Below are 25,677 nucleotides of genomic sequence, written 5' to 3' on the forward strand. Positions count from 1 at the left end.
TCCCCTCGATTTCTCAGTGTACACTAATAAAAGCTTGAACACACATCTGAAATCTGTGGAAAGGCAGAAGAAAATTATGCAGGTCTCCACTTTCAAGCAGTTCTACTAGTAAACCTTTTTCATTTTTGCTCCCCATTTTTAGTGACTTTGACACCATATTGTCCTTCATGTAACTAAGCAGCACTTTTCCAGATTTCACTTTTGACTGGTTTCTGATTAAAACCACTGAGGTTCCAAACCTTCCTTTTTGCAACCCTAGATCCTCAGCTCTACAGCCTAGGTTGACTCTCAGTGTAACCCGGAACTGCTGGAAATCTGAGTGGTCGTCTCATTCAATACTCAGCTCATGGCCAGGAACTTTGATGAACCCAACCTGAGGTTCGTGCTTGTAATCAGATCTAAACGGGGCTCAGTTTTGCCTGGGTTTTACTTTTGCATAAGAAGGTTTCCACCTTCCTTCCTGTCTTCACCTTGACCAGGCAGTGGAACATCCAACTATATCCTCATGTATCATCAGTAACTTCTCAGGTTGTATACCCAGCCTGCATGTCTTGATATGAGCAACCTACCCATTTGTGCTTCATTCTTATAAAACTTGGTTATTCTGGTTAGTGTTCCCTGCAGCTGACGTGGTCGGCTCTGTTCGAGGAATGACTCTCTGCCCAGATGGTAGCAAGCCTAACAAGGAATCTTTTCAGAGCTATGTACAAATTATGCCATCTCCTCTTGGACGGATTAGAGTCAACAACACCATAACTGAAAACCCACACACCCACCTCTGCAAACTAGCATTCCAGAACTATGCAGGAAAACAGAATGCCTCCCTGACCCACACAAATCTGCTGTGCTAACAAGCCTCATCAGCTGTAAGCAGAATTAGAAATAATAGATTATTAGCTTAATTCACATAACTTTTCTTGTTCATAGCATAAGTGGCCATTTTTCACTGGAGAAACTGAGGTACAGCAAATTGAAATGCTTTTTAGAAATCAGGAATAAAGCCAGGAACAGAACATTGGGCAGTGAATGCACCATGTTACAGAAGTGATGATTTTAGTGTTAATTTAGTATTTTACATATTACTTTGCAAAAATAATGTGCACAAATACTTGTGTTTGCATCCTCTCTATTCCCAGATTAACTGCTTGACCTCTTGTGTCTGAATAAGTATGCCATATTCTCCTCAGGCTCACAAATAAGTGACTATTAATAAATTGCTATTTAAAATCACAGTTATGTTAGCTTGCATAGATCAGATAAATAAATTGCATAGGCTGTTCTGTTTCTGGATTGCTGAATGTCTTAGACACTAGATGGTCTGGAGGAAATAGTCTCATCAATACACATAAAATGGACTTCCTTTAGATACTGTGAAAGACAATATCCTATAACTTTGGGTGACAGAACTTGTGTGAGACTACTTCCACTGTGTGGCACCTGTGTCTGCGGGTGGCCCATTAAATACCTCTATGGTTAAGGGCAATAGAGCTGAGTCTTTGTATAGGCATGGACCCAGCAAATAGAGAGCATTTGAAGCACATCAGGAGCGCTGTCGACTTCATTAAGACTACGTGCATGTTTAAACAGCTGCTTGAGAGGCCTGTTGGATCAAGCTTTATATATCTAATAAAGAGCCTAAAGGTTGAGGTTCATCTCTGAACATAACTTTATTTGGTTTAAGCCATCCATCACGTTGAAATAATGCTGCTGTTGAGTAGGAGATATAACTATATTTTATGGCTATGTGTAATTTTTTCCCCTCTCAAGAAAGTGCCTTCTGAATGATAAATGTGCATGTAACCTCCTTCCCTGGGTCTGAAGGAGCTGAGCAGCCTGGCCCCATGTGATGCCTTTTCCCTGTTTACATAAGTAGTATTGATGGAGTGGTGGAAACAGCAGGGCTGTAAACTGGTAATGATCAGCCTGCAGATGCCCTTTTGCAAGCAGCACACCAGCAGGCTGATGCAGAACAGGAACTTCTTGTTTACACAGCTCACCATCTGCATCGCAGTGGCACAGTCCTCCCATCCCTGTGTACAAACTGGAATGCTGCCCCCATGAGCAGCACAGCACACCCGGTTAACTCGTTGTAGCCTTGTGAGAATCTAGTCTTCTCATTCTAATACTAATTTTTCTCCCTTGGGAGAGCTGCTGTTATCTGGACTTGTGTGATATGGTTGAAACCATTTAATGCTAGAAAGATCAAGGAAATGAAGCAATAAATGGAAATGCAGTCCTCATTACATTTGGTAACTGTTACTGAGTTTCATTATTAAATGTTTTATGAGTCCTGTTGGTCTTTGCTAGACCCTACCTGAGGAGTAGCCATTATTTAAAACAAAAATAAAAGATTTTTTTCCTTAGGTAGTGTGTGCAGGAATGAGTCATGGTCACTTGTTGGAGTCAAATATGCAATCATCAGAGGATTAAACCTTGCCACAAACAATAACAGGGCTCAATTAAACACTACAGCCTCCACGGACTTAATCATAGCCAGGTGCCATGTTAAACATGGCTTGCCCCTCTCTGCAGTTACAAAAGTGATGTTTGTAATTGTTTCAGTGAAGATATCTTCATAAGGTAATATGCTAATGCTGCAGTTTTCCTAGCAAAGGCTAATGTGATCCTCTAACGGTTTCACACTGAAACTTCATCTACAGGATGGAAAGGAGCATGAAGCAGTATCTCTGGATGATGCTATGATTTCTCTAGATGCTGATTTTTTTAAGTCTGCAGAGAAAGAAAGTATTGCAAAGGAGTATATGCATGATGCCTAATAGGTTAGCTGTACAGGAACTTCTTCAACTTGGGCTCACATATTTATTTGCTAGGTGGGAGTTCTGAAGTTTGCCTGCTATTAGACTAGATGAAACACAATATTATTTATTCATTTTAGGCAGAGACAGATCTAAAATATCCACAAACATCTACTCTGAGGCAAGTATGGCATCTGGTAGTTCCCTCAGCATAACTCTCCCCACTTCCTGTACCCATCCTGCACTCATATGACGCTGGAAAGCAGAGGGATAGTCAAGTCACTAGGTCTTCCCTGATATGCTGGTGATTGTCTCTTTTGTCACACAGTTTCTTTCCCATCCTTAAAAGAATCCCAAGACTTAGCCTTTGCCCAAGTGGGGCTTGCTAAATCCTTTTGTTCTCCTCATGACCCATCCATTGTTATCTCTGTTCTTTTGTGAAGTTGGGCCTGACAAAAAAAAATAATAATAATAATAAAAAAACCTTTGTTTTTTCTGCTTGGTTTTCATGTTTTTCTCCTCCTTGAAAAACAGATAATTTTTCTGCCTCCTTATCTGGCTGAAACGTTTTTCCCTTACACCTGCTTTTGAAGACCAAAAATGCTCCAGTATTCCTGTGTCTTTAAATGAAGCAAAGATCTGTCTTCTTTTTGAAAGATTCTACCCTTTCAACTCCCCTTTGACAAATGAAGGTGTCTTTTCAAGTGTAAAACAAGCAGTTCTTTTTCTCTGTGCTGATGACTAGTTTTATATCAGGATTCCTCCCAGAGAGCATTGTCAAAATCTTCAGGAGAGTGGCCCCACTTTCTAGAGGTTTACATCCTCCTTTTAGAGGCCGTGGTTCTCTGTACATTGTCCTTAGCTTGACAAATTGTTGGAGAAAACAAGGCACTAGCGCCAAAGAGTACCTTTGTCAGCACCCATTGTGCCAGGCACCAGCAATCCATATTTGCAACCAGCTTTCACAAAAGCAATGACTCTTTCTTTCTCTTTAGACTTCTGCTGCTATGTAGGTCTGAGAAGTTCATGTAGACTGACTGCCTTTGGATCGTTCATTTACACCTACCAAGGCCATGCGCAAATACTTGCACATGTAGTACGTGTACATGTAGTACATGCTAGTGCAAGTACTACCAGGGGTGGTAGTGATGTGTGTGGACCTGCCATGGTGGTTCTGTCTACTGTTCTGATATTCTGAATAGCAGAGGGGAAACAATGACCTTTTGACACAAGTGGTATTTCTGTGTGTATTTTTTACATAGCCCTTCATGCCTCCTCAACACAGAATTAGCCTGAGCTGCATATGTAGGACTTTCTTGGAGTTTTAAGAAATCTTTTTTCCTCTTCTCTATTCCAGCTGCAAGGCTGATATACTTTCTTATGGCAACAGTTTCTCTGCCAATTTTTGGTAAATACATTGACCTTGAATGTGTGACCATTATTTCTGACCATTTCATGACCTAATTCCCACTGAGCATTAGCACTCAGATAGAATGACTGTGAAGACCAAGAAGAAAATTAAAGTGCATGTTGTCTGCCAAGGGCTCCCAGCACTTCAGTTCCTGGAAACATACAGATTTTGGAGATTCTGTTGATTCTGTTTTTTTACTTGGTGACAGGGAGAATGTGGTATATTTTATTGCATGTTACTGTTTAAGAAAGATACAATTTTAAATGATGAAAAAATGTCAGTGTAAAATTTGAATTAAAATTCCTTTTTCTTTTTTTTCTCACATTTAACTGTTTTACTCTAGGATGTCTGTAAATGAATAAAAAGAGCAGTGGGATTTGCTTCAGCCTTTAGATATGCCATTGTAACCACTAAATCTCAACATATTCCCAAAAGTTGTTATCTAAGTGTCCATCCAATTTTGCAAGTAGAACTTTATCACTTTGGCCCATTTTAGAGCAAATCCTGGTGATGAAAAGATGTTTCACTTTGAAGGGAATAAAACTAATACTTTGAAAGAGACTTGTGGAAAACCTGTGGGAAGACAGGATAAGTCTAGTTAAGGGTGGGAGCAGGTTTAAAAAGTTCTTATACACATACAGTTAAACAAGCCAGCACAAACTTTTTGCACTTTTTCTCAGCTTAAGAAAACCTGCCTGAGGTTTCTTACACTGGCAGAGTTTTTTTAATCTACAGTGGGAGTTTGTTTACTGTTACACATTTGTAGAAGGTGTGAAAGAGCTTTTGTAGAAAAGATGCTAGTAGTGAGGTAATTAAAGGCAGGGTGATGAACGTGACAGGCCTGCCATGCTAGCTGTCAGCACTGGATTCACAGCTGTGCAGTGCTTGTGCTTCCTACACCTACGCTGAAGGCCTTCTGTCCCTAAGCTTTCTGCTTCCCAACTCCTTCTAGCTCCTGAGACTCACCCTGCCCAGCTCTCTGCTCCCCAGGCTGGGTAAGAACCAGGAACCACAGGCTGAGATTTCTGCAGCCATTCTGCTATGCTTGTCACTAGCCAGCTCCCTCCTTTGAGCCTGAAAACAAGGGGTGAGCTTAGCTCTGCTGGCAGTTGACATGCTCCTTGTCATATGCCTAGAGAGCAGAAATGGGGTTCTTTTTCATCTGGGGGTGGTAACTCTCCATCCCACTCTCTGCAAAATATTGATCAGGTAGTGCAATTTGGAGAATACGATTTTGGGACTAATGTAGGTGGTTTGTCACACTGGAACTAACCTCAGGAGAGAAGCAAGCAATGGACCCATCTTGGTGAGGGTGTCATATTTGTCAGCCAGAGCTGACAAGATGCTATTTCATCCATTGTGGCCTGAGAACCTCATACTCTCTGCAGAGAGCGCTTGCAATGGGAAGCCAACCTACATGTGTTGTTTACTTTGTATGGTCTGACAGACCAAAAAAAATAATGTTTACGAATGAACCAAGATGTTGCATGTGCTTGAGAGGACTGGCCCATCTTCTTCAGCTGGGACAAAATATTTATTTCCACAGGTAGCATCTGCATTCCTTGGCTGAAATGCAAGGGACAAGGTCCATTGCTGCAAGTCTTGAGATTAACTGAAGGTGGGATGGAAACCTCAGCAATGTTCCTCTCAAGTACAGTTATAGTCTTCTGACTGCTGCAGTCCCTCATTGAACTTCTACTTCAGCACTGCTCCCTTACTTCTTCCCTACTTCTGGTATTCAGGTTGCCTTGCCTGTATATCACCAGTCTTGCCAACCAGTACAGCCTGAGCTGGTGGAGGCAGGGCTAGGATAACATTACTTAATTTCCTCAATCATGACTTAACACCTGTTCTCAACCCCTTTTTTTTTTTTTTTTTTAAATCACCAGCTAACTTCTAATTCAGAGCTTCAGTGAGCTTATTAGCTAAATGCAAGAAGTTTCTGGTACTTGATTCGAAGCCTCACAACCCAGCATTAACCCAGCTGTCCTCTTGCTGGAGTCTTAGACTTTGGCCTTGGTCAGTGAAATCAGTAACACTAGAATGTAATTTTCCTATTAGGTCATCTGAGCTTGCATGAAAACGATGTTGCTGATTGCCAAATATTCCCTAGAAGTTTGGTGGCACTGTTATTCTAGCCCCATAATATTACGTTAGCTCTTCTTTTTCTCTCTGGGAAACCATTTTATTCTAGCTCTTATCCATTTCTGTCAAAATTCTGAAACTCCCCTTAAAAAATCACAGTTTTTGTTAGGGATAGTACCACAATGCAAGGGAGATGGGGAAGGGTGTTATTTGGTGTCGGCAGCTGCCAGGACCTTCCTCTTCCCTCCTCCACCGCAGGGGGTAGCACAGCTAAATGGTGCTCCATGCACATACTGGTGTGTTCTAGTACAGCCACTAGCTTATCCTGAGATCCCATGCAGATACGTGACCAATTTAAATGCTGGGGCATGCCCACAGAAACAATAGAGCAGGTGGCAACTGCAGCGGTCTTTGCATGTATCAAGTCAGTCTGAACTGTACATATATATATATATATACAGACATAGACACACACACCTTTTTGTCTGCAATGCCTGCCTCTGCAATATGACTGTAATGCTATGAGCCTCCTTTGTTAAAGGCTGAGTTCATGGCTTTGTTTTGACAGGATTCATCTTGAAAGTAGGTCTACACAGGACCTTGTTATGGAAATTAATCAGTGCAGGTCTCAGATACAAGACACACAGGCCTAAGTAGGCTTCTAGAAAAATGGTGAAGTACAAAGAACCAGGTAGATATGGGTTTTCCTCCCATCTGAGAATCAGACGGCAGTGCAGGCTGCAGGAAGCAAGGCAATTCACAGCTCTTTGGGAATCAGGTATCTATGTATTTTGTCACAATATCAGTATTTATCAAATAGCACAGCTTCAAACTGCTAGGTATCCATCTTGCTGATGAAGTCATAGGGTGCTCTTGCTGGAAATTTTTCTTTTTGTGTTGCCAGCAGTCAATGACCTCTCCCGCTTGGAAGTACACACTTCACACATCATCGTTGCTTGTCCTATCAGAAATGAGTCCCATTTATTTATCCTTCCAAGAGTCCACTACCAGAAATTTAATGAGTATGCTCTTCCAGATGATGACATCCAGTGGATTTCTTATTTTCCCAGCAAGAATTTTTGTGCTTCTCATTCCCCGAGTGCAGGTAGGTCATATAGCCAAATACACATTGTTCTGCTTCAGACTAAAGACTGCTTTCTAAGTTTTGCTTTGTAAAGGTATTGTTATTACATCTTTTCATTCTAAGCTTTCCTGTGTCTTCTGTCTACACCATAGCTGTTTTTTCACCCTGATTTGTTTTAAACAGCCTTATGATAAGCCAGTATAGCAGCTGTCAAAGGGTTAATGTTTTTCCTTCTGCAGTGTGTAACAGAAGAACAAGAGAAAACAAGAAACCCACAGGAGAACCTTTGTGTTCAGCACATAAACAAGAAAACAAATAGAGAAGTAAATGGCAGTGCAAAAATTTCAGCCAAGCTTCCACTGTTCTCCAGGGCAGTTACAACTCAGCTGGAAAAATACAGGCAAACATTCTCATGCAGAGCAGCCGTATTGGTGATAGATATGTGGAGCATTGGACTAGTCATTTACAAATCTACCTTCATGTATGATTCTTTGGGGGATTTGCTAAATTGATTTTAATTACTTGCTATTTTTTGCTTGAGATACCTACCAGCAGTAATTCACAAATATATTTCAATTCAGAAGACAAAGAGAGTAGGTCATTTACATATTTTTTTCTACCAACACTCTGCTTGGACTGACAGCCTCAAGAACTGTGTGGAGAAGTGATAGCTTAGATTAGGCCAGCTGATACAGGTGGAAAAATCAAGCGAGCTTTCTGCCATATAGTCCCTTCATCAAACTGAATGCTATGTTTATTATTGCATTACTGCAATGTAATACTACTGTAAGTCTGTAGAAATCAATAGAGTTCCACTGGTGTAATATTAGGGTAACCTAGCAGTAAATCAATCCATGAATTGTTGTGGTTGATGAGTGCTGAAGCTGAGCTTCATTTCCTGCAAAGGTCAGAGTGATGGATTTGTCATCAAATTTCACCTCCCCTGCTGCATGTTTATTTATAAATGGCCTTTCATAAAACAGCAAAATAAGGCATATTTTATCATTCCACATAAGCTAGAGCTTTTCTGAATCGAGACAAGATGACAAATGAGGTCCTTGAACCTCCTGGATTTGACAAAAAGGCTTTGTCTGTTCTGGTATACCAATGTGTGACTGGGAACATTCCTGGGTGATGGAATGTGACTGTCTGTGCTAGCAAAGCCCTGGAAGGGCCCAGTCATGAATCTGACATGTCCTAACTAACACTTTGTTTTGCATGTAGCTATCTTGTTTTGATGGACATAATTGTTTACAAGCACAGATATAGGCCTTTCCATGCCAGTTGGCGTCTGCTCCCAGGGGTGATGCTGAGCATGTTTGGTTGGGTGCAATGCAGATATAACCAAATTATCTGAGGACAAAAGTGTAGTGAAATAGTCAAATTCTCAGATCAGTTCAGAAATTGAGGAAGGGTTTTGTTCAGCTTCTGTTCAATCCCTGCCATTTAAAAAACATAACTTTTATCATGCATTTGCTCTAACTTGCTGGGGGAGGAGAACCAGCACAAGCATGGTGTCTATACGAAGGGCTAACATTACTTTTTCATGCTGTTTGGGTGGACTGGGCATGGGTGAGGCTCTGCTATTGCTATCTACTCTACCAGCAAGTGGCCTACCTAATCTTGGCCCTTCTTTAACACTGGGAAGATACACTGAGCAAGAGCTGCTCCTCTGCTACACTCACTGATCTGGATGGTATGTGCCTGGGTTATAGGTCCCCATACCTGGTCTCATGTCATTTCCCTAACAAAGGATACAATTATCCTTGTCTTCCAAATGTCCTTTATGGATATGCAACATATTCAGTTTTACATTTCTTACCAAGTATTAAAGAAGTTTTCAGCAGCTAGGAAGATGAGGCCCCAGTGCACATGGGTATATTACTGGGGTGAAGGTGAGAGGAAGACCTACAGACAAAATGAATGGGGGGAAAAGAGAATTCAGGGAGAAAGATGGTGTCAGAGTTGAACATGAGCTCCAAGTTAGTGAGGGAAAATGGGGGAGCCAGAACAATCTATTTGTTCTCAGGAGAATTTTCTGTTTTGAAGGCAATTATCTGGTGGAAGCTTTGTAGAAGTACATTTACTGTAGTCAGGCAGCAACAGCAATATTTGAGAGGAGCTTGTATGTGAGCAATCAAGTTAGAGCTAAGAGTCTTAAGCTCCACTGCTGAGGACTACAGATACCAGGCAAAAGGGACTTGGGATGACTAGGTAAAGAAAAGTAAGGATGAAGCTGTTGGATTTCACATCTTTAGACACTATCGATGGAAAGAATTCTCTGCCATGATGTAAACATCAAGTATAGTAAGGGATTGATTAAAACAGAAGTAGAGAGTAAAGACTAGGATAAGGTGGACTTCCAGAGATGACATGAAATGTAGAGGTTCATCTCACTTACAAACCATTGCTGAGATACTCCTTCCCATGTGTATTGACTTCATGCTGAATACCGAGCCCGTGCTCCTAGACTTTGTGAATAGTGACTGTAGTTGGTTAGCCTGCATCTCTGGAATGAGGTCTGAAAATATACATTCATGTTTCTTCAGTAGTTATTTTATTTTTATTACCTCCTTTCATGATCTTTAAAGGCATTATGAGATGCAGTTTAGGAGTGTTAGTCTACGGAATTTGTTCCTTCAAGCCCTAAATTGTTCCTCAAGACTTAAGACTGTCCAAACCAAACACAAAAAAACACTTTTTTTTTTCTTTATTATGTTTAAATTTATATTTGGCCACTAACAGGAGCCTGAATTAGTAAGCCTTGAAATTCAGGCTTAATGAAAATATAGCAAACAATTCACACTACTTCCTTGACAGGTCTCAGAGGAAGCAGGGATCTTTTATTTTGTGTTTTAATAATTTCTTCAGTGTAATAGGAAGTTAAAGAAGATTAACACTGAAAAATAAGATCTAAAAAAGTTAAGAAATACCAAAATTGTAGTCGTTTGTAATACGCAGAGGTTTCAAAATCTCTGTATTGGGAGAGAAGCAAGCTCTAAAGATGTTCCCTAAGGTGGCAGAGCAAGTGAGACAGACACTCATGCAGTGATGGGACAGTCACCAGGGATGTGGGAGACCTGGGGCTGAGGCTTTGCCCGCATTCTGTGCAAGAGCCCCAGAGCCATTACTGTCTCTTACTCCTTACTATTGCAGCTGCTACACTTTCCATAAATAATTAAATATTAATTGAAGCAGGGACCTGAACCTCAGTTTCCCACATCCTGTGTGAACGCCTGAACTACAGCACTGTCAAATCAATCTCCTGCAAAACACTCTCCTCTCTCAGCAAGTGTTTAAGTATTTATGCAGGTTAGAACTGCTCTAGGAGGGAAAACTGTGAAAGACCTGCTGCAGGATAGAAAGCAGCCTTCAGATGGGGAGAGGGGTTTTGGTCATGCACAAGAGACCCAGGAGACCCAGAAGCTCCCTTCCTCATACAGGTGTTGAGAAATAATCCTAATTGTCACGTACATGGTTAATCAAGAAAAATACATTCTTTCCCACCCCTCTTCCCACCCCAGTTTTCCTCCTGGATCCAAGAGCTCTGTCTCCCCAGAGCTTCCACTGAATGATGGTACTCCCATGAAAGGTTTCTTTTTGTTGTAGCCACACTTTGTAACAGCAAGCCCTTCACTGATAACTTCTTAACAAGCAGTGCAAACTAGGGCTTGCTGCAGTCCAACACTCCAGATAAATGAACAGCAAGCAACACATATGAGCTTAATCATCCTCTGGTTAAGCCTTCTCTGGTTAAGCCTTCTCTGGAGAACAGAAATATCATCCTTTATTGGGGAATGCAGAGAGCGAATCCCAGTTTTTAATCTTCTGGATTTCATAGTGGTGTCTGGAAGGAGAGCACAGCTTAAGGGCTAGAGCTTTGGTTGCAGACAGAATGTCTAAACACAGACCTGGCGTATCCTGAGAAACAAAACAGATGAGAGTCCGGCCATAGTATCAGTGACTGGGTTAAATTTCCAGCTTTGCCTGTAATGACCTCATTTACAAAGCAGGGTGCTGCCTCCCTCACCCCTTCAAGTGAGGGCAGAGGTTCTGAGCTGTAACAAAGGTGGTGAATTGCATTAGGGGCTTAAAGCTACTTAGAAGAAGAGATGAAAGAGGACCCAAAGTTGTTCATCTCAATGCATCTGTTTAAAGACAACCAGTGCTCCATTTATGGCTTCTGCCTGGCTGTAGCTCTGTGCCTGTCATTTTTAAACGGAGAGACCCAGAGGTTCTGTCATGGCTGATAGGTTTGCAAATTGGCTAGAAGAAAGAGAGGAAACCAAGGAAAGGAAAAGGAGATATCAGAAGGAACAGATATTAAGAGGATACATAAAACGAAATAAAATTCAGTCAGAAAATAAAATAAAAATTCTAGCAGAAAGATCTGTCACTAAACAGAGAAACTCTTACAGCTTTTTCCTGGGAAAGGCACTGGTGATGAAACCCATGTTTTGCAACAGCATGAGGCACATCCCAATCCACCTTTTGGCCATGCCTCAGGAAGAACAACATCTAGAATCCTTAGCATCCATCCTCTCTCACTCAGGGATCTCATGGCACATGTATGTTTGAGCTCCCCTGCTCCTTGTGCATCCTGGGGCCAGCATATATTAGGATCACTGCAGTGGGAGCCCAGGGGTGAGTCTGAGGCACACACACCATGTGTGTCCCCAGACACAAGAGGAGCCACAGCAGCAGGCAGCAGTGTGGCTTTTGGTGGATTTGTTGAAAGGAACAGCAGATCTGGGGTAGGAATGTGTGAGGAGGATATGGCAGCAGAAGATCTCCTGGTGTGCAAGGTCAGTAGAGTGGAGGGAGTGACAACTGTCAGGACTTGAGCATGAATACTTATGGGTAGCTTATTACGGCTGTTTTTTTGATAGCAGTTAGCCCTTTTATTGGCATTAAATACCTCATGTAAACAAGATGTGCAAACCAGGGACAAGAACAAATGTCTTCCTAATTCAGCCTAAGCATAGAACTGCCACATGTAGTCTCATTCCCACCGATTCCAGTGATAATTTTGTCATTGATTTCGGTGGGAGCAGGCCTCCTAACGGTAACCTGTAGAAACAACATCTTTAGCGAACGTTTTTCTCTTCCCCTCAGCTGCAAACCTGCTGTTGGTCTTCAAGGACAGTCATTAGGTAAAATGCTGTAAAAGTGCTTTAAAGGTTAACTGTCCAGGAGAGTGAGTAAAGTGCATTTCCTTTGAATCTCAGGCTACATGTTGCCTTTAGAGAAAGCTGCAGGCATGGGAACAGCTCTCCCAGGACCTGTCGGCAGCTGATTTATAGGATGTGCTTTAACTGTCCTCAGAGCTTTGAACTTCAAAGGTGCCTTTGAACCCCTGCTCTGAAATTCCCCTGCAGGTGGAACAAACTGATAACCTCAGCAGGTAGACGGCACCTGGTCAGACGTCATCTGGGCCATGCAATGGTATGGCTGTGGGTCAGAGGACCGTCTGGCAGGTGGTTCAGAACCTCATTTTTCAAATGGGCTGTAAGCAGCAGAGTAAATCATGGTTGAAAGGGCAGCACTTAATTCAGCAGTGAAGCTTTGTGCATGTTTTTATGATGCTAATAATATTCTAAGATCTTAAACCTCTGAGGTTTACTGCTGTCAGGATCTACACCCACTTTTGCCAAAAGACAAATTCATTACATCTTTTTTTTTTTTTGAACTTGAATTCTCACAAATCAACACACCAACTCCCCTTCCCCCAGGAGTTTTCTGCTGTTCAAAACCCAATATCTCTGTGACAGAGCTTGCCAGATCAGCATAGATTTTCAATTCTTTTTTGTTTTCAACTTCTAATAATCCTTTTTGATGGTAGAAATTGTGTATCTTTGGGCATTTGAAGCTGTTGTGGGCCAGATGGTCACCTTCCATTCTCATGAAAGACTTGAGTTATGATCCCTCCTCATCAATGGTTATACAGTTGTCCTTTTGAGACATAAAAAACATATCTCTGAAGAACCATAGCACTCAAGGGAGTAAATAGTGAAGGAGAATCATCTGCATATATCAGTCTGGGCACAGATGGTGGTAGCAGCATAGATGCACCTGTATCCTAGTTCTTTATATTGCAATGCATACTGCATTGGGTGGGAATACTGTGGAGAGAAAATGGAATCATCATTCCTGCCCTCTCCTAGTACATCCAACAGTGCACGAGAAAGTTAGATCTTTCCATGAGGCACTGCAGAAAAAAATAGAACATGATAGAACAAGATTTTGGTTCATAGGACAAAGCTGCCCCTAGGCAGTGTTAACTTGTCATACTGACATTTAAATGGCCTAAATCAAGGTGACAGAGATATTAGTGGCATTATGTGAAGAACTGTTCTGTAGGAATGAGTTGTTCTTCAGAAAAATTAATTCTCAGCACAGAGAATTAAGCATAAGTGGGTTTAACGTGAGGCTCACATGTCATCATTTTTCCAGGTCTTATTATCTGTGGTGTGACTAATGCAGGATTACTCTTCATCTGTGCTCATGACTAACTTAATTTCTGTCCTGTGTCCCGCTGCAGAGCCTTGTTCCAAATTGCCACATAGAACCTTAATTGCTGCTCTATTTCCCAGAAAAATTGTGCGCATGTAACTGTGTTCACTCTCTCCTTTCCTACTCTGGGACAGCATCTGCATCTGTAGGTACACTTCATACACATTTCTCAGAGGTGGGTAGGTCAGAGATTCCCCTGCTGGGGAAAACCAGATCTCAAGCAGCTCTGCATACTGGCTTGCTTTTCCCTACAATTCACTCTACTCCTCCAGTAAAAAGAGGAGTATCCACATTATTTAGGGCTTTCCAGTTTACTACCACTACCTCTGAAAATAGTCCCTCATGTTCAGCATCCATGCCTTCTCTGCTGAAAAGAGCCTCAGGCAAAATTTCATCCATCACTGGTGCTGGTGGCAGGGATGCAGCTTCTCCCTGGCAGTGGTACATGCACCAGGGCTGAAGGAGTGTGGGCAGAAGGTACAGCCCACTCTCCTCCCTCCTAAACCTGTCTGCAGCCCACCCTGGAGTCCCAGCTCTTGTTCAACTTCAATGGGATTGAGGGCCACCTCTTGCAAAAATTTCCAGCAGCTTTGGTTCAGTCCCTACACACTGATTATTGTTTGAATGGCTTTAGATGCCTCAAACGAGTCTGGAGGATGTGCACAATTGTTCATGCAGTTAATATGTTGAATAAGAAAGCAGTTGAAGCGAGTGAAATGAATCTACAGAAAAACAATGCAGAGATAAAATGATTGATTTAGCTGATTTTTTTTTCCCCTTCTACTGTGAGTTTTATTCTCCCCAAAGATGCCTCAGAAGCTCTGTCATTAGATGCCAGACTGGTCAAAATTAATAAAAAATATGTTATAAGAATCGTTCTTTACAACTTTGGGACAGAAGTACCACATGGCTGCTGGACCACTTTCATGCTGAATTTAATCACAAAAGGATATTTGTACATTTAAGATGATCTTCAATATCATGAGGATGTAGATAAAGTAAAGCTAGGAAAAATATATTCAGAAGGTGTATTTAGAAGAAAGGTTTTGCTTTTTCTCAATTTTTGATAACTTTTGTCTTACTCAGAGTACCTTAAGGATTAAAAAGTATTAACTATGTGTATTCCAACACAGAGATTTTGTAAAAGGTCTAAATAAACTCCTGGGTGAAAAAGGAAACAAAAAATAAAAAAATAAAAGTAAAAAAAAAAAATTAGAAACACTTCTGCTGCAAATCAGATTTAGATTTGGAGCCCTGATTCAGTCAAATGCTTATTATGCAAGTTTTTAAACTACTTGAGCAGATATTACGTAAATTAATTAAGCTGCCCCAGTATTTACATTCAGGTATGTTAGAAAGCATCTTGGTCATCAGAAGCCTTAGTCAGTCCCTGGTAGCATGTCCGCACTTTCAGAGCATTTTTTTTTTTAACAGAAGTGCTTTTTAGTTAACTCTATAACATTCAATTCAAAGGGTTCATACTAGATGATAAAATGTATTGACCATTATTTATTCCTATAATTTCTTGATGAAAATGCATGTAGAGCTTTTGAAATTCTATCTGAAACATAAGAAAGTTTTTTTTTTTCCTCTCAAAATAAATAAATAGAATTTTGCCTGACAAATCAAAATTTAAAGGAAGGAAAGGGAAGAAGTGGAAAGTGGAACTATTCATGTTACCATTATCTTCTGATTTCAAACAGAAATGACAAATGAATAAATAAATCAACAAAAACAACAATAACAAAAATCAGGCAAACCTCAGTAGGAGTTCTCCCTTTTTGTTTGAAAATTAAAATAATTATCTCCTTATCTTGGAAAATTTAATTTTGTCACTGAATCATATGAGACAATATTCATGCTGAAGTTTAAATCCAAATATCAAGACTTGCAGTATTGAGATTTTCTGGGCAAAGTAAAGGCAACAGACATAGACAGAGTCTAATGAAATGTTAAAAATGGCAGGATGCAAAGATGATGAGAAAAGAGGTGAAAAATCACATGCTGAAAGGGACTGTGAGGAGGTGGGTGGTTGAGCTCAGCCTCCAAGTGAGCATGACTGGAAAGGAGGCTAATTACTTTGATTTGTCTGGCACAGTGCCTGTCTAAGATATTAAAGGGTACAAATAAAAGTTGTGATTTGTCCAATTTCCATGAAAATCATACATTTCTAAGTCCCAAAGGACTCTGATTCAGTGGCTAATAGAATAGCTACAGGTTTCAAAAAGGCCATATTTTGTTTCAAAGTTGAATTCAACATGGTACAATCTTATAGATTCATAGAATGGTCTGTGTTGGAAAGGACCTTAAACATTGTCTAATTCCAGTCCCCCTGGCATGGGCAGGAACACCTCCCACTAGACCAAGTTGCTCAAAGCCCCATCCAACATGGCCTTGAACACCTCCAGGGATGGGGCATCCACAGCTTCTCTGGGCAACCGCTTCCAGTGCCATAGTATCTTCATAGGACAAAATTTCTTCCAAATATCTTATCTAAACCTACTCTGTCTTAGTTTAAAGCCATTACCCCTTGTCTTATAGCTACACTCCCTGGTGAAGAGTCCAAATTCCTGCTTTCCTGTAGGCCCCCTTTAGGTACTGGAAGGCTGCTATAAGGTGTCCCTGAAGCCTTCTCTTCTCCAGGCTGAACAACCCCAACTCACTCAGCCTGTCTTCGTAGGAGAGGTTCTCCAGCCCTTTGATCATCCTTTTGGCCCTCCTCTGGACCTGGTCCTTCCTATGTTGAGGACCCCAGAGCTCAATGCATTACTCCAGGTAGGATCTGACAGGAGTAGAATAGAAGGGAATAATCACCTCCCTCAAATTGCTGGCCATGCTTCTTCTGATGCAGCCCAGGATACTGATAGCGTTCTGGGTAGCAAGAACGCATTGCCAGCTCAGGTTGAATTTTTCATCAACCAAAAGCCCCAAGTACTTCTCAGTGCTGCTCTCAAGCTACTCATCACTCAGCCTGCATTTGTGACCCAGTTGCAGGACTTTGCACTTGACCTTGTTGAACTTCTTGAGGTTTGCACCTCTATAGCCCATCAATGTCCCTCTGGATAGCATCCCTTCCTTCCAACATTTTGATGGCACCACTCAGTTTGGTGTCATCCACAGACTTAACGAAGTTGAACTCAATCCAATTTGTGCACCTTCAGTTTCCTTAGACAGTCTTGAACTTGATCTTCTACAGTGGACAGTTCTTCATTCTTGTAGTCCCTGCATTTGCCTTCTGTGACTAGTGTGTTGTAGCTAGAGCACTTACTGGTGAAGACTGAGGAAAGAAAGTCCTTCCACTCTCTGTAGGCCTCAATTTTCTGCTTGAGTTTAGCCAGGAGCTCTTTGTTCATTCATGAGAACCTTCTAGTGTTTTTGCCTGACTTCCTCTTTGTTGGGATGCATCGCTCCTGAGTTGGAGGAGGTGATCCTTGAATGTTAACCTGCTTTCTTGGTCTCCTCTTCCTTCCTGGGCTTTATCCCATAGTATTCTACCAAGTAGATGCCTGAAGAGGCCAAAGTCTGCTCTCCCAAAATGCAGGGTAGCAAGCTTGCTGTGTGCCCTCCTTGCTGTCTGTCCTAAGGATCTTGAACACTACTATTTCACTGCCACTGCAGCCAAGGCTGCTCTTGAGCTTCACATTCCCCACCAGTCCCTCCTTCTTGGTGAGAATGAGGTCCAGCATAGCACCTCTCCTCATTGGCTCCTCTGTCACTTGGAGAAAGAGGGATTGCATCAATGCATTCCAGGAACCTCCTGGATTGCCTATGACCTGCTGTGCTTTTGCTCCAATAGATAGTGTCTCTTCAACTCCAGGGTGGTTGAAGTCTCCCATGAGGTCCAGGGCTTGTGAATATGAGGCTGCTAATATCTGTCTGTAGAGGGCATCATCAGCTTGGTCTTCCTGGTCAGGTGGCCTGTAACAGATATTCACTGCAAGGTCATGTGTCCCTACCCTCCTTATAGTCCTAACCCATATTCTTGATCAACTCCTCATCCAGCCGCAGATAGGGCTCCATGCACTCCAGATACAATTGGAGTAAAAATTGTAGGTGTAGCTTCAATTTTGTCAGCATTGACATAGATGGTGATATCCTCTCCTTGTATCCTTTGCTTTTCTTTTCTAAAGAGCCTTAAAGTATTCTTCCCTTCCAACACTTCAGTCATGGGAGCTGTCCACAATGTCTCCAAGATGCTCATAATATCATAGCTGTGCACGTATGTGCACATCTCCATGCTTATAGCATGGTGAATAAACAAGAGGAGTTACCTCTCGTTTATTCTCCATGCTACAAGCATTTGAGCATTTGCATAAGGCATTTAAGTTGGGCCCTGTGTTTCCATTTAAGTCATTTGTCTTTCCTGTTATTTCTCATACAACACTGACTTTTTTTTTTTTTTTTTTAATCTTGAAAAGATATTTTAAAATAAATGCAGGATTCAAGTATTGGTGCTTTTTTTTTTTTTTTTTTTTTTTTTTTTTTTTTTAATCTGATTACATGGGTATATGGGCAAGAAAACCAAGATCAAATCCCATTTCCCATTTCTGCCACAGACATCATGTGCTGATAGACACGTAACATACAGGCTAGTATGTCTGACATTCAGATGTGTATCATGTTATAAGCATGATTGATACATGATGCATTTTCCCATAAAACTCTCTTTCTATCTCTTTGGATTGTAGGCAGTTTAGGAAGGGAATACTAGATCATTTAGACTGCCTAGTTGCTTTGATATAACAATATATTACAAATTTGCTACCTTGCTTAGAAATCAATAGATAAGTGATCTGTATCTTTATGGAAATGTACAAATATTTTTGTCTGTAAAAGTCGATACTGTACACAATGAGATGTAGGTATAAAACTTGTTTTTGTGAGAAAGAAAGATAGTTGTTTCAAAAAGAACTGTAAAGAGAATTTTATCATCTGCAGAAACCAAAAATGTGATTCATAAAGAGAGGCATACAGGAAAAAACAATAACAAAGCTATCAAAGAATTATTAACTTGTGATATGTTCCCTGGGGACTTCTTAGAATTCCTTAGGGATTTTTCTGATGATAAATTCTTTCTGTGATCCAAAATCTGTTAAGTGTTGTGCTCCCAGCCCCCAAGCCCCTCCAAATGGAAAGCCTTATATTTTAGGCTGAAAATTCTGATATGTTTACTTAATTCTGAATGTTGTATGGGTCTTTCCTATAAAATGGCATTCTTCTGTTCTGTCAAACAAAGAGGATTCTGGACAAAATAAATGACATAAATGGGAACATGAAGTAGTTAAATTATAATTCTCATAAGTAGTCACAGCACCACCACCAGCAGTTTTATCAGACTTTCTTAGACAGAAGTGGCTCACATAGTTCAACAGGCCAAAACTTTGAACTGAGGTGGGTTAATATAAAAAAAAATGCTCCATATGATTTGTTTTACAGGGAAACTGAAAACTCACATAAGAAACTTATTTTCACGAGAAAATGTTTAGCTATCTGCTTTAAAGATAATTTGAAAAGAAATATCTTTAAGATACTTGCATTTTCATGTCTGCATAGTCTGGCTTTAAACAGTAGAATTCAAGCTGATAATTAAATTTTCTGTATGCATAAACCCAAGACCTTTTCAGACTTACTGTATATCAGAGCAGCTAGCCTTTGAGAAGTTAGAGTCCCAGGTCTGCTAGAATGCAAGTGGTTCTTCTTTACCCAGTTGGAGGCAATTGGTTCAAATATTATTATGGTTGCACAGTGTTTTTCTTTCAATTGGTCATTTTAAAAGAATCTTTATAAATAATTTTCTCTTCTGGGACACAGCAGACTGAAGCCTTTGATTCCTTCTTTATTTAGTCTGCTTGGATGATATGATTTGCAGCTACAATGTTATGGGATAAAGTCCGTTTCGATTCAGGTCAGCAGGACTTTAGAGTAAATTGAATCAGATGGAAGTTATCTCTAAGTCCTTTACAGAAGGTTCAAACTCTCAATAAAAGGTCAACATTCATTTCTTTTTATCTTTGCATAATGCGTTAAATATATGCAATGGAGAATCTGATTGGAAATTGTGTGGTATTGTAGTGCTATATCTGAGAGAGGAACAGGAAATGGTGGCATATGTCTTCAGGTATATGTGTCTGAACCAACAAGTTCAAAAAAAAAATAAAAAAAATTGAAAGATGAAAAGATGATCAGGGATCCAGTACATACATAGAGTCGGTTTCCTTACATTCTCATTACAAGTGTCTGCAGATAATGGTTTGTGGTTTTAGTTCACAAAAGACAGCAGGTGTCCTGCCATCCACTTCTTAGCATGAAACTAAAATATTGCAAGAGATTAGGACAAATCAGATTTGTGAGCTTCCCAGCACATACAGTTCACACCGTTCTTTGAAGGAAAGGTTCATCTCAACAGATCTTGTGTCACTAGCACTGTTTATGTATGGACCATGAAAATGTGATCCCCGAGAAAGAAAATATAAGACGGTAAAGATTCTGTTAAATGCTCTTGTTCTATATAGTGAAGGCTCACTGCAACATGGTCCCTTCCCTTTGTCTTTGCCTTCGTCATCGCCTTCACCTTCTTCTCTCTCTTTTCCTAAGTGGTACTTGAACTCCATGCATATGCCCTGTGAAGAGGAACTGCAGTTTGGGTTGAAGACCTGATGTATATGCAATGCACTGCAGTAGATACATTATAATCCCAAAGCCTTTTCAACCAGCAAATATCAGTTTGAGAGCCATGCTAGCCTATAAACACTGGAAATTAATGGCAAGACAGCCTCAGGAAACAGTACTTCAGATGTATAAGTGCCTCATGGGAGGAACTCATTACTTGGAGTTACAGTAAATTGCCACTGAAAGAATACTAGAAGAGCTGCAGAAGCTTCTCACACTTCATAAGCTTGATCTTGTCAATTTCAAGGGCTAAGTGAATTTTGGCATGATTAAATGCTAGAAGCTGTGGCCATCTGAAAAGACTTGGGGTTACAGGCTTGTTACATCAATTTGTGGCAATAGTGCTACACAGTATGCACAGAAGCAGCTGGCATGAGTTTTTTTTTTTTTTTTCCTTTGGTGGTGGTGAGGCTGCTGTTTTGTGTGTGTGTGTGTGTGTGTGTGCGTGTTTTCTGTTTGAAGGCTCTGCTGCTGATGTTTTAGACTGCTTTTGTATATATGTGAGAGGGTGGGAGTTTGACAAAAGGGTGGGTCAGGAAAGGTTACAGTCCAGACTTTGTATTGACTTATATTTTGTGGCTTCTAGCAGATCCAGTGCTTTTGAATAGGTGTAAATCAAGGAAGAATCCTAGCTTGAACTGCTAATTGCTTTGCTGTACCAGGAGTGATTTCCTCTTCAATTTTTGAAAGAGTTATTTTTTTCTGTCTTGCATCATTGCTCAGTGTCATAACAGCAAAGATATATATCCTGAAACCACCTTAGCCTAAGGTGTGATCTTGATAAGCTATTGTAAAGTAAGATTGGCTCCAGTCAGATATTAAAGTATCATAATGACAAAACGTCTCATATATCACACCAGATTAGACGAAATTCCTTATGCTGAGCCAAAGTACCCTCTGCTACACAGCACTGTTTGCTTCCTTTGTTGTTGTAGGGTTTTTTTTGTTGTTGTTGTTAAAATAATCTCTCTCAGTCACGGGTGTGCAAATCCAGAATTGCAGTTTTTCCAGAGGAGATGGCAAATTCAACTGTACCTTTTCTAATGTATGGCTGACTGATGAAGAAATTACATGTTTACCCTATGCTGATCTATTAATATACATAGGGTCTTGCCATTTGGTGTGGTTGTACCACTGGTGGAAAACAAGGTAGTTCTATTCTTTTATATAGGGGTGCCCATATGTAGTGTTACTTTGCTTGACTGCTTGATGTTAAAGATATTTGTTGTAGGGAAATGAACTCTAACAGAAGTAAATAATGCATTAGTGAAATTTCAAATTGACTTGTGAAAAAAAAAAAAAAGGAAAACATATTAAACAGAAGATTTCCTAAACCCAGCATATTCTGGGCTGACAGACCTGGGATTAAGTTTGAATTAAGCTATTGCTAAATTGGCAAAATACTAACCTACACCTTTCCCAGTCACTATGGTGCCATTTAATTTAAGTTGTTTTGGTCTAGGCAAAATGCAGTCTTAATACAAGCACTAATGGACAAGATTTTCTGTCATATGGGCATGCAAGCACAAGGCCATAAACCTGCTTTCAGCCTTACAAATGAAAATGATACCCACAAATATTCAGAGATACATGGAATTTTGGTGTGTTAATATTTAGTGCACATTGTTGTTTGCTCTTCTCCTTTTAACAAGTTTCTACTTCTGAGTGAATAACCCAAGTGATAACACTGCCCTTGAAAATCTTTTTCTTTCCATCTAGCTACTATTAAGAAAAAATGAGTTTGAGCCTCCATTGTCACATTTCATATGCCTTTAAACCAGGGCCCTGCAGGAAGTGCTACATTTTGGCTCAGGATTTTGGAGACTAGTACTTTAGCATATACTGTCAGCAGAGGATGGGAGAAGATAGATATGTGGGGGCTAAAATCTTAACCAACTGCAGTTTACTCTGCCAGAGCTCTGAATGAGAGCTTTTATATACATTCTCCGCATTACAAGATAGTCTGGCTGACACTGCTGACTTCAGGGGAATTGCTAATGACATCAGGAGACTGTGACTGTGATCCCACTGTCTTCTTTTGTCAATGAATTGAAATTTTCATTATTAGAAATCAGAAGAATGTAACTTCTTCACATCTACATTTCTTATAAAGGTGTTCAGGTGTGTACATGACTCTAGGTAAAAACAGCAAAAGTGACCAAACATATAGTACCACCTATATGTTTGATTATTGGAACCATACTGCAAGAATCCAGTATTCATCTGCTAAGGGATACATACTTTCAGCTTCCTCAAGTCCAAGGGTAGTAAAATGAAAAATGGCCAGGAATAACTGTTCTTAACTGTCCATGCATTTGATGAACAGCTCCTGTCCTGAGTCAAATAGGTCCAGGGTTGAGCCTGCCTGTGAGGTGGACCCTGGTGTTAGGGTGTGACTGATCTGTGATATCCCTGCTACGTGTTTCTGGCAGTGCTGAGTCTGTTGGTGGCCCAGCAAGACATCAGCAGAAGCATTCTTCCACAGAACCTATTTGGCATTGCTTTGTGCAGATGTCAATAATACCCTAAGTTACTATTTCTTTACTTACAACTCTTCTATTTGCAACAGACACAACACTTTCTAGGTAGTCATTTCTCCTGTTGACTTCAGTGAGGTTTGTGGTGCAAGATTGCAAGTTTTGGTCCTTCTCTAGAAGTTGATTTATCCACTCACTTCTGCTAGGATTTGAGACATTGCCAGGACGTTACCAACAGGAAAAATATTTTGAGGTTATTTAAAGGGCAGATTTAGTAGCCCTGTCTAAATTACACCAGCAGCAGTTTACATACATATTCAGCCTGGGATGGGCCCACACTGACTGTCTGCAGTGAACGGTGTTTCTTAATTTGGGGACAGACATCAGTTCTGATTAAAAATACAAGTAGAACTACATCTTTTCTGACCCAACATCTGTTTTCTATCTAATCCGCTCATTGCTAACAATCCATTTGGAGTCAGATAAGATCTACTTCTGTTCTAAAGTGAAAAGCTCAAGTAGAAATACAACTAATTGTTGAGAAGGGAATTTAAGCATGCCTTCTGTATTAAAAAAGGCATGTAATTATAAAGCTCATTGAAATAATCAGGTTGTGTGATGGGGTAACTGAGTCAGTGAATTGAAATGGACCTGTGAAGAAATGGGAGAGTCTTTCATAAATATGTATGTTCCGTTTTGTTTTGTTTTGTTTTGTTTTTTTTTTTGTTGGGAAGGAAGAGCTTTTAATTTGGTCATTTCTCCTTCAACTGCTGAAGTGTTCTGGAAGGCGACTCTGGTGAATCTGATCATACTAAATGTTTTTATTCTTCTTCTTACCATCATATTTCCAAGGAGGGACTCTTCCATGCTGGAATTCCATCCTGGGGTTGATTTGACCTGTTTTTGACTTCTTTCCTCTCCCTAGTTATCTCTTTGTGGTGTTAAGGCAAGTCAGTAAATACAAGTCCAAATTTGCAGATATCTCAATTTGCCATACCTTCTGCAGCTCAAGATTGGATGCAGCATCATACTAACTGGTTATCGTTTAGGCAACATAGTGTAGCTCTGTCTCAGGCTTAGCTTACATAGTGTATGTACATAATGCCATGTCTCTGAACCGGGGATAGCAGCATTACCTAACTTTGCGAGGTGGAGGAGAGGAAAGGATTATTATGAGATATGAGACCCCCTGTTTGAGCAGTTCATCTGGTTGTGACAAATGCAAAGATAATGGAGTAGATCTTTGACCATGCTTGTTAGGTGCTGGAAAATGTGGTATTAGGTATCGGGTATGTGGCATCCATTTCCTTAGCTTGGTACTGAACTGATGCACTGTGTATACTGTTAGTGGACACTCTGGTGTTGACAGCACTGTCTTTCCAGTGACACAAACTGATATCCTAATGACCTATGTTCTCTAAGAGATCAATTACACTTTTCTCAAGTGTTGTAGGACCATTAACCTTAGCTTACCGCTCAAATTCAATGTGATTAATTATAGCCTGGGTATCTAAGCTTTCATCTTGCAATGGCAATTAACTATGGTAATCTGCAGTCCTTCGTAGCCTAAAGTGATGCACAGGAGTGTTGTGTGCTGCTAAACAGCTGCCATATTGTGCTCTAGAAAAGGCTGCATTTTTCACAGAGAGAGGTGCTGAAACTTATAAAGACACCTATTTCTAAATAAATTCAATGTCAGTGTAGGTGAATAAGCATATAAACAGTAACATGTAAATATGGTCAGAAAGGTATATTGCACTTAAAAGTAGTAGAAACATGTAAACAGTCTTCTGCAGATTACTCATGAAAGTCATGAGTAATATGAAATAACCTAAACATGAAGACCTACCTTTTCTCTTCCTCGGGGATCAAGCCTCTGGCCTGCAATTTCATAGAATCATAGAATGGCTTGGTTGGAAGGGGCCTCAAAGATCCTCTAGTTCCAATCCCCTCCCATAGGCAGGAATGCCACACACTAGATCAGGTTGCCCAGGGCCTCATCCAACCTGGTCTTGAACACCTCCAGGGATGGGGCATCCACAACCTCTCTGGGCAACCTGTTCCAGTGCCTCACCACCCTTTGTGTGTAGAATTTCCTCCTAACCTCTAATCCAAATCTCCCCTCTTTCAGTTTAAAACCATTCCCCCTCTTCTTGTCATTATCTAATTGAGCAAGGAGTTGCTCCTTATCTTTTTTATAAGTCCCCTTCAAGTACTGAAAGGTTGCAGTGGGCTGCCCCCAGAGGCTTCTATTCTGTAGGCTGAACAGCTCCATCTCTCTCAGCTTTTCGATGTAGGAGAGGTGCTCCAGCGCCTTGATCAACTTTGTGGCACTCCTCCGGACCTGCTCTAACAGATCAACAACCTTCTTCTGCTGGGGACCTCAGAGCTGGCTGCAGCACTCCAGGTGGGGCCTCACAAGGGCAGAGTAAAGGAGGACAATCACCTCCATTGACCTGCTGGCCACTCTTCTGTTGATGCAGCCCAGGAGACAGTTGGCCTTCTGGGCTGCAAGTGCACACTGCTGGCTCATGTCGAGCTTTTCATCCACCAGAACCCCCAAGTCCTTCTCCACAGGCCTGCTCTCAATATGTTCTTCTCCCAGTCTGTCCTCATGTCTGGGATTGCCCTGACCCAGGTGCAGCACCTTGCACTTGGACTTGTTGAACCTCATTAGGTTCA

Source organism: Anser cygnoides, chromosome 1 (genome assembly GCF_040182565.1).
Source record: "Anser cygnoides isolate HZ-2024a breed goose chromosome 1, Taihu_goose_T2T_genome, whole genome shotgun sequence".
Classification (NCBI taxonomy): Eukaryota; Metazoa; Chordata; class Aves; order Anseriformes; family Anatidae; genus Anser; species Anser cygnoides.